At 43.4% G+C, this 7,973-nt stretch overlaps 1 long non-coding RNA gene across 1 annotated transcript in view; it reads left to right on the top strand.

The window, feature by feature from the left end:
- Positions 1-478: 478 nt before the first annotated feature.
- Positions 479-7,973, top strand: part of LOC130705901 (uncharacterized) — a 33,642-nt gene continuing 26,147 nt past the window's right edge. Inside the window, exon 1 of the long non-coding RNA XR_009006321.1 lies at positions 479-610. This is a non-coding gene — a long non-coding RNA (uncharacterized LOC130705901). The remainder of the gene's footprint in view (positions 611-7,973) is intronic.

The following is a 7,973-nucleotide window of genomic DNA, read 5'->3' as shown; positions in this document are numbered from 1 at the left end:
AGTATTTTTCTTTTTCTGACTTACTTCACTTTGTATGACAGACTCTAGGTCCATCCACCTCACTACAAATAACTCAATTTCGTTTCTTTTTATGGCTGAGTAATATTCCATTGTATATATGTGCCACATCTCCTTTATCCATTCATCTGTCGATGGACACTTAGGTTGCTTCCATGTCCTGGCTGTTGTAAATAGAGCTGCAATGAACATTGTGGTACATGACTCTTTCTGAATTATGGTTTTCTCTGGATATATGCCCAGGAGTGGGAATGCTGGGTCATATGGTGGTTCTATTTTTAGTTTTTTAAGGAACCTCCATACTGTTCTTCATAGTGGCTGGTAGAACCGGGTCTTGAATAAGACCCTCTGATCTTAGAAGCTGTACGCTTTAACCATGAAGCTAAGAACTTGTGACTTTTAACAGGACTCAGAGAAACATTAGACGAAGATATTTCTTCAAGAGCAGCAGCTACATCTTTGTTGAGTGTCCTTGATTCTAAGTTCCCGAAGGAGAGGGGCCACGTCTTATTAGAATTTAGTATCCCTGCGCCTGGCTGCTGGCCCGCCGTTGATACCCAATAAATGTTTGTCAGCTGAACCGACTGAACTGGTAAGTTCAATGTGACAGTTTTTCTTTAATTTTTTTTTTTTTTATGTGGACCATTTTTAAAGTCTTCACTGAATTTGTTACAATATTGCTTCTGTTTTATGTTTTGGTTTTTTGGCCACGAGGCATGTGGGATCTCAGCTCCCCAACCAGGATTGAACCCACACCCCCTGCATTGGAAGGCGAATTCTCAACCACTGGACCACCAGGGAAGTCCCTATGAGACAGTTTCTGATAGCTAGACTTACAAGTTAGGAGATGTGGTCGTCTTACATTCTTCCAAACAAACAAAAATCACTAACCTCTTTCAAGAGTGGAATCTAATTTAATTCAGTTAAAAACCCTCCTTCCAGTTCCTTAAAAACTAAAAATAGAACCACCATATGACCCAGCAATCCCACTACTGGGCATATACCCTGAGAAAACCATAATTCAAAGAGTCAAGTACCCCAATGTTCATTGCAGCTCTATTTACAATAGCCAGGACAAGGAAGCAACCTAAGTGTCCATACACAGATGAATGGATAAAGAAGATGTGGCACATATATACAATGGAATATTACTCAGCCATAAAAAGAAACGAAATTGAGTTGTTTGTAGTGAGGTGGATGGACCTAGAGTCTGTCCTACAGAGTGAAGTAAGTCAGAAAGAGAAAAACAAATACCATATGCTAACACATATATATGGAATCTAAAAAAAAAAAAAAAAAAAAAAAAAGAAAGATTCTGAAGAACCTAGGGGCAGGACAGGAATAAAGACGCAGATGTAGAGAATGGACTTGAGGACCTGGGGAGGGGGAAGGGGAAGCTGGGACGAAGTGAGAGAGTGGCATGGACATATATACACTACCACATGTAAAATAGATAGCTAGTGGGAAGCAGCCAAATAGCACAGGGAGATCAGCTCGGTGCTTTGTGACTACCTAGAGGGGTGAGATAGGGAGGGTGGGAGGGAGATGCAAGAGGGAGGGGATATGGGGATATATGTATACGTATAACTGATTCACTTTGTTATACAGCAGAAACTAACACACCATTGCAAAGCAATTATACTCCAATAAAGATGTTTTAAAAAACAAACAAAAAAACCCTCCTTCCTTCCTTCCTTCCTTCCTTCCTTCCATCCTTCCTTCGTTCCATCCTTCTTACCCTCCTTCCTGGCAAGATGTTGAAGTTAGAAACATTGTCCCTGTGTCCATCCATTTGCCATAAATTATCAACTTTCTTTGGTCACAAACACCTGACACGGTGCCTGGTATGAGTTTGGGTGATGATATATAACCGCAGCTTAAAAATACTTGTTAAAACAGGAATGTACCCTTTGCAAGGCTTGACTTAAATATGTAAAGGAACAGCATTGCCAGCCATCAATGCAATACTGAGGGAATTAATCTGATTAATGAGGTGTCACACTCAGGCAGTTATCCTGAATGTCTCTAGACATAGAAGTTACTAGTCCTGTAAGTGATATGGCTTTTTTTTTTTTTTCCGTGGGGGGGTGTGTGAGTTTGGGGGATTGGTTGGTTCTTAAAAGAATATATCTGATCCACAGAAAAGGGCTGATTCTATCAGGTTCCCTTGCCCTTCTAAGCTTAGCACTCGTAATTGTTTAAAGAAGAACTACGATGATTATCCTGATACCGATGTCTGCAAGAGCCACAAAGTGAAGACGAATCTTGTCGTTGGTCCCAAAGCTCAGGAAGAAGCTAGAGTGAACGGCACGGCATGGGGTGATCACCCTAACCCAGCATTTTAATTCCTTCTAAGTCAGTATATTTTTCTGAGATGATCCAGGACACTTCTACAGAGTTGGAAAACTAACATTGCATTCAACAACAAATGGCGGCACATAGGGTCATTGCTGTAAGGTCTTTGTGTCCCCAAAGACTTCAGACTAAGTATGTGCTTTTTCTTAGCTCCTAAGACTATGAAAGGCTACCAGGGGTGGTGTAGGGACTTCAGCTATGGGGCAAAGTTTCCCGCTCTTCTGGACAAATAAAAGGGATGAGAGGTACGCTCCTAGAAGAAAGTGGGAGCTCTTATCATTGTAGAGAAAAGAATGACTGCCTCGGGGTTATGCCTTTGTTTTGGAGAGAGATGAAGAACTGAGTGGTGTTTTAGGACTATCCTGGTAATCCAGCTTTCAAGGGACTGAAGGACACACTTCCAAAGGGCTGGAAATGGGAGGTCCCCACTGATGCCAACAGTGGGGCAGCAGGAGGGAGCTCAGGGTGGCCTTGAGTGGAGATGTCTGGTGCTTTGGAAGGGATGGGATGGGGCCCATCAGAAGGAGGAGAGAGTGGCATTTGATCTACTTTCTGCTCCATAATCTCAAGCTTGGAAAACTGCCATGGTACTTGGCTTTTGTCAACCATCAGGATGCCGGGGGACGCCACAAAAATCTCACTGTCTCTAAGAAGACTAATTCTGTGAACTCTGGAATTCCCCGGCATAGCAAAGTAGACTATGAGTGGAGGTCGTTGCCTACACACCCAACCCTAGGCTACGAAGAGATTATAATTTTATACAGCTTTTCCAAAAGGGTATTTCAAGGAATATGATCGCAATGATGTCAACAGAGGGGTACTGTGGGGAAAAGTCATCTATGTTTAAGGAAGTTTGGAAAATATGTGGTTAAATGAGTTTAACCATTTCTTTTCTACATGATTTCTCAGGGCTTTTCATCTGCTGTCCTGAATTGTGTATCTCTAAGAGGGAGACTGTGTATATATTTCAAAAGTCAGGTTTCAACGTAAAATGTAGGTGATACTTCTCCTTACTTTTGGGTTATACCAGTAACAGAATATCATTGGCACATGGCTTAAAGCTGCAGAAACAGGCATGGATTTGTGTACTTGTGTGAATGTGTATACTCTAGAAAAGAACCAAACCAATGCCTTATATACAAGGATAGGATTATTGGCGGGGGATGTGGGTGAGGATGGAGTCGGGGGGGGGCGGGGGGAGAAAGAGGTTCTTTGTGGCAGAGATTTAGAAAAGTCAGCACCCCTGATTGAAGGTAAAGGGTCCATGATTCTAATTCTGAATCCCTGGATGACCTTTGCAGGGTCACTCGGCCTATCTGGTTGTTTCCCCATACACAAAGCAGAAATTTGAAAAATAAGGGCATTACAGACTTACGAAAGATTACAAGGATTAAACAAGCCCATGCTGTTAAAATGTTTTGAGCCCTGTGGTCAAGTACATGGGCTAATGACAGGATATGGTCCTGGCCACCAGCAGGATTAACTGAGGGGTTTGCCCGGCAGGCACAGAGCCTGTTCCGCCAGAACTGCGGGCAGCTGACGTCCTGGGGTCAGGGTGAGTCACACCCTGTGTGCCCCGACATGCAGGCAGGCATGCCTGCTGCGCCCTGGGGCTGTGGTGGCTTACCTCCCCCAAAGACAGCCCTGAAAACTGGAAAAGAAAGAAAACCTAGCACAATGAGCCGGTGGCCTGACTCCTGGTGCAGCCAGAAACAAGACAAAATGGCCCAGCCAACCTTCAGCCAATACGGCACGGTCCTTTTCTACTAGCCTCGGGGTTTTATGGGAGTGCCCAAGTGGTTATCTGCTTGGAACCCCTAAATCCTACCAAAGACATGGGGCTCCCAAGACAGGACACATCCAAAAGTAATTCTTTGTGTTGGTGGTGATAGCAAGCTCGTGTACATTGGGCGTGTAGCAGTATCCGGTGTCCAAACGGTATGCTTCCTCTCCCGGTGCTGAGTCATTGGGCTGTCGGGCAGTCTGACTTGAAAAGCCCGTGAGGCCTGGCCTGCCACAGGGAAGCGTGGCTCTTTCGAGTAGAACAAGAGCGCCACCCCGAGTGGTACGTGAGTACTGCAGCCCCTGCTTGAAAGCAGTTCCGAGGCTGATTACCCGAGGCCCTTGGAAGTCTCAGCACTCATTGGAAATCTTAAATTCGAAATTGCCATTTTGATTTCCATCATCAGTTTGGGGCTCCCGGTTAATGATGGCCGCTCTTGCGACTTGGATTATCCTAATACAAAAACTGATCAGATCCCTGAGCCGGTTCTCGGCAGCAAAGGACAGGCTGAATCAAGCCAAACCCACATTTGAAGTGCTCTTTCGAGGGGCTTCTAGCAGGCTGGCCTGTCCCGGTGATTTGTCCCTGTCTGGCCTCTTGCCTTCTCTCCAGCCTCTGACTCTGCTCATGTTACCATGAAGCAAACAAATGTTTGCCTGTTTACATTCTCTACCGAATACTACCCCAATATGAACCAGGTCATCCTGGGCAAGACATCAGTAAGCTGTGCTGTTCTCAGCAAAGACAGTCAACGGATGGGTGATGGTGGTCCCCAGGAATATTAGCTACTGGACATTCATTTTTAGCCTAAGCTGGCATCAGAGGGGCTGTGTAGCTCTCCTCTGGTTGAAGGGACCATAGTGCCTTCGTAAGAACTCAGAAGGCCCGGATTGAATCTCAGCTCTACTAATTTATTCATTCAGTATTAAGTGAGCACCTGCCTCATGTCAGGTTCTGTTCTTTGTGTTGAGGACTTACCAGCTAATAGAAAATAAAAAAATCCCTGCCCTCATGGAACTTGTGTTATAGCAGGCGGAGGCCAACAGTGAGCGTTATAAGTAAGAAAATTATTGTGTGACAAGGTGATGAGGTCTATGGGGAAAAGAGCACAGGTCACGGGGAGGGATGAGTTTGCAATGCTCAGTAGGGTGGACAGGGCAGGACTCTTTAAGAAGCCGGCATTTGGGCAGAGACCTGAGGAGGTGAGATGACAAACCATGCGACCTTCAGGGGAAGAGTTTTCCAGGTGCAGAGAACAGTGTGTGCAAAGGCCCTGAGGTAAGACAGTGTCTGATGTGACATCAGGGAGGCTGGAATGGAGGAACTGAGTGATTAGGGGTGGGGAGAAATTTGTAGGGTTTAAGGCCAAGGGGGTATTAGGGGCTGACTGTATAGGGTTTATAGACCATTGTAAGGGGAACTTTGGCTTTTATCCCGAGGGAGATGGGGAGCCGTCGAAGGGGAGTAGCAGGATCTGAGCTGGAACTTGTGATGAGATGAGAACTGATTGGGGTGGGGGAGAGGATGGACTCAGGGAGACCAGTCAGGATCACAACAGTTCCAGTAAGAGACGATGGTGTCTCAGACCAGGGCGATGATGCAGAAGTGGTGGGAAGTGCTCAGATTCTAGATGCATCTCAAAGGCAAAGCCACCTGTGTCTCTGAAACACTGAATATGGGGGATGAGAGAAAAAGCAGAGCTGAGAGCGACTCCAAAGATTTTGAGACAAAGACCCTGAAGGATGGAGCTTCCTTTAGTGGAAATGGGCAAGAGTGTGTCTGGAGCAAATTTGAGGGAGCAAACTCAGAAGTTTAGCTCTTTACATGTGATTCTGAGATCTTGAGAAGGCAGTTTGCTATTTACGTCTGGAGTTTGGGAGAAAAGGCCTGATTTGGAGATAAAAGTTGGGGAGATGTCAGTATATCAATGACATTTCAAACTATGAGCTTAGATAAAATTACCAAGGGAATGACTATAAGGAGAGGCAACGTAAGGAAAAGAAGATTCTAGAACAGAGGTTCTCGGGGAAGGGGGTCTCACTAGTCGCTAATGAGGAGGCTCAGGAGTTCACGGGAGAACTCCAGGATGGCCTGTCAGCGTCAATGGTATTATTTGTGCCTATAACTGCAAGGGAACTTACATAGGTGCCTTAATTGTCAGTGATGCTTTTTTGTCTAACTGCAGCCTACTTCCCTAAGACTCAGTTTTCCTATCTATAAAATGGGTATAAGTATAATAACTCATAAGGTTATTGTAGTCATTGAATAAGAAGGTATAAGTAGGGTCTTTAGCACAGTTCCCAGCACGAAATATGTGCTGAGAGATGTCAGCTCAATAAAAGAGTTTATAGTATCATTTGAGTCAAGATTCTGCTACTCATAGTGGGAGAAACCAAGAAAATGGTTCTCTTAGTAGATTGTGTCTCAGCCTGGCTTATTCTGTTTGAACTTCTGTAGGTTATAGAAAAACAGATACAACATTTGCTATGAGAGATAGGACAAAAACATAAAATATTTAAAGAAAACCCCACACAATATAATAGATATATTTTCAGCAAATATACTGAGGTACTAAAAGATCTAAAGAAATTTTGAGCAAGAAGTGATGATGATGATGATGATACAGATGGTGAAACTTTTTTTTGATGATGATGAAACTTTTGATAACAGTTAAATTTAGAGAGCATTTACTACGTGTCAGATACTGTTTTAAGTATCATATTAACTTAATTCTCACATCAACTCTTTGAGGAAGGTATTTATATTATGCTTATGTTATAGTTGAGGACAATGAAACACAGAGAGGTTAAGTGACTTGTCCAAGGTCACCCAGCTAGGAAGTGGCAGAGCTGGGGTGAATGGAGTCTGACTCCAAGATCCTGGGAATCACAAGGGTGGACCCTGAGCATTTGAAGTCATTCTTTTTTAAAAGAAGTTTTATTGAAGTATAGTTGATTTACAATGCTGTGTTACTTTCTGCTGGACAACAAAGTGATTCAGTTATACATATATATATATATACATTCTTTTTTATATTCTTTTCCATTATGGTTTATCACAGGATGTTGAATATAGTTCCCTGTGCTACACAGTAGGACCTTGTTGTTTATCCATTCTATATATAATAGTTTGCATCTACTAACCCCCAAACTCCCAATCCATCCCTCCCCACTCCCTCCCACTTGGCAACCACAAGTCTGTCCTCTGTGTCTGTGAGTCTGTTTCTGTTTTGTAGATAAGTTCATTTGTGTCATATTTTAGGTTCCATGTATAAGTGATATCATTTGGTATTTGTCTTTCTCTTTCTGACTTACTTTGCTTTGTATGATCATCTCTAGTTGCATCCATGTTGCTGCAAATGGCATTATTTCGTTCTTTTTTATGGCTGAGTAATATTCCATTGTATATATGTACCACCTCTTCTTTATCCATTCATCTGTCAATGGGCATTTAGGTTGTTTCCATGTCTTGGCTACTGTAAATAGTGCTGCTGTGAACATTGGGAAGAGGGAAAAGAAGAGGCTACTTTTGTCAGTATAGGGCACTTGCTCAAAGCTGGAAAGGGCATAACCACATGCTTAGGGAATGAGAATATTCCCATTTGCCTTAGTGGGGGGTTTGCAAACCAATGCGAGGAATGATAAGGTTATGCCAGGATGTAGAGGGCTTCATGCTTTGAGGTCAAGTGGTTTGGCCTTAATCTGATGGCTTGTGGGAAGCACAGACTTATGTTGTAGTAAGATTAATTTGAAAGGGGTTATATCAATGGCTTGAAGGAGAGTAGAGGTAAAACGACTTGTTGTAGGGCTATTTTTAT

This window comes from Balaenoptera acutorostrata, chromosome 20 (assembly GCF_949987535.1).
Source record: "Balaenoptera acutorostrata chromosome 20, mBalAcu1.1, whole genome shotgun sequence".
Lineage (NCBI taxonomy): Eukaryota > Metazoa > Chordata > Mammalia > Artiodactyla > Balaenopteridae > Balaenoptera > Balaenoptera acutorostrata.
Note: the sequence above shows the minus strand (reverse complement) of the source record. Positions and strands in the feature narration are given on the sequence as shown.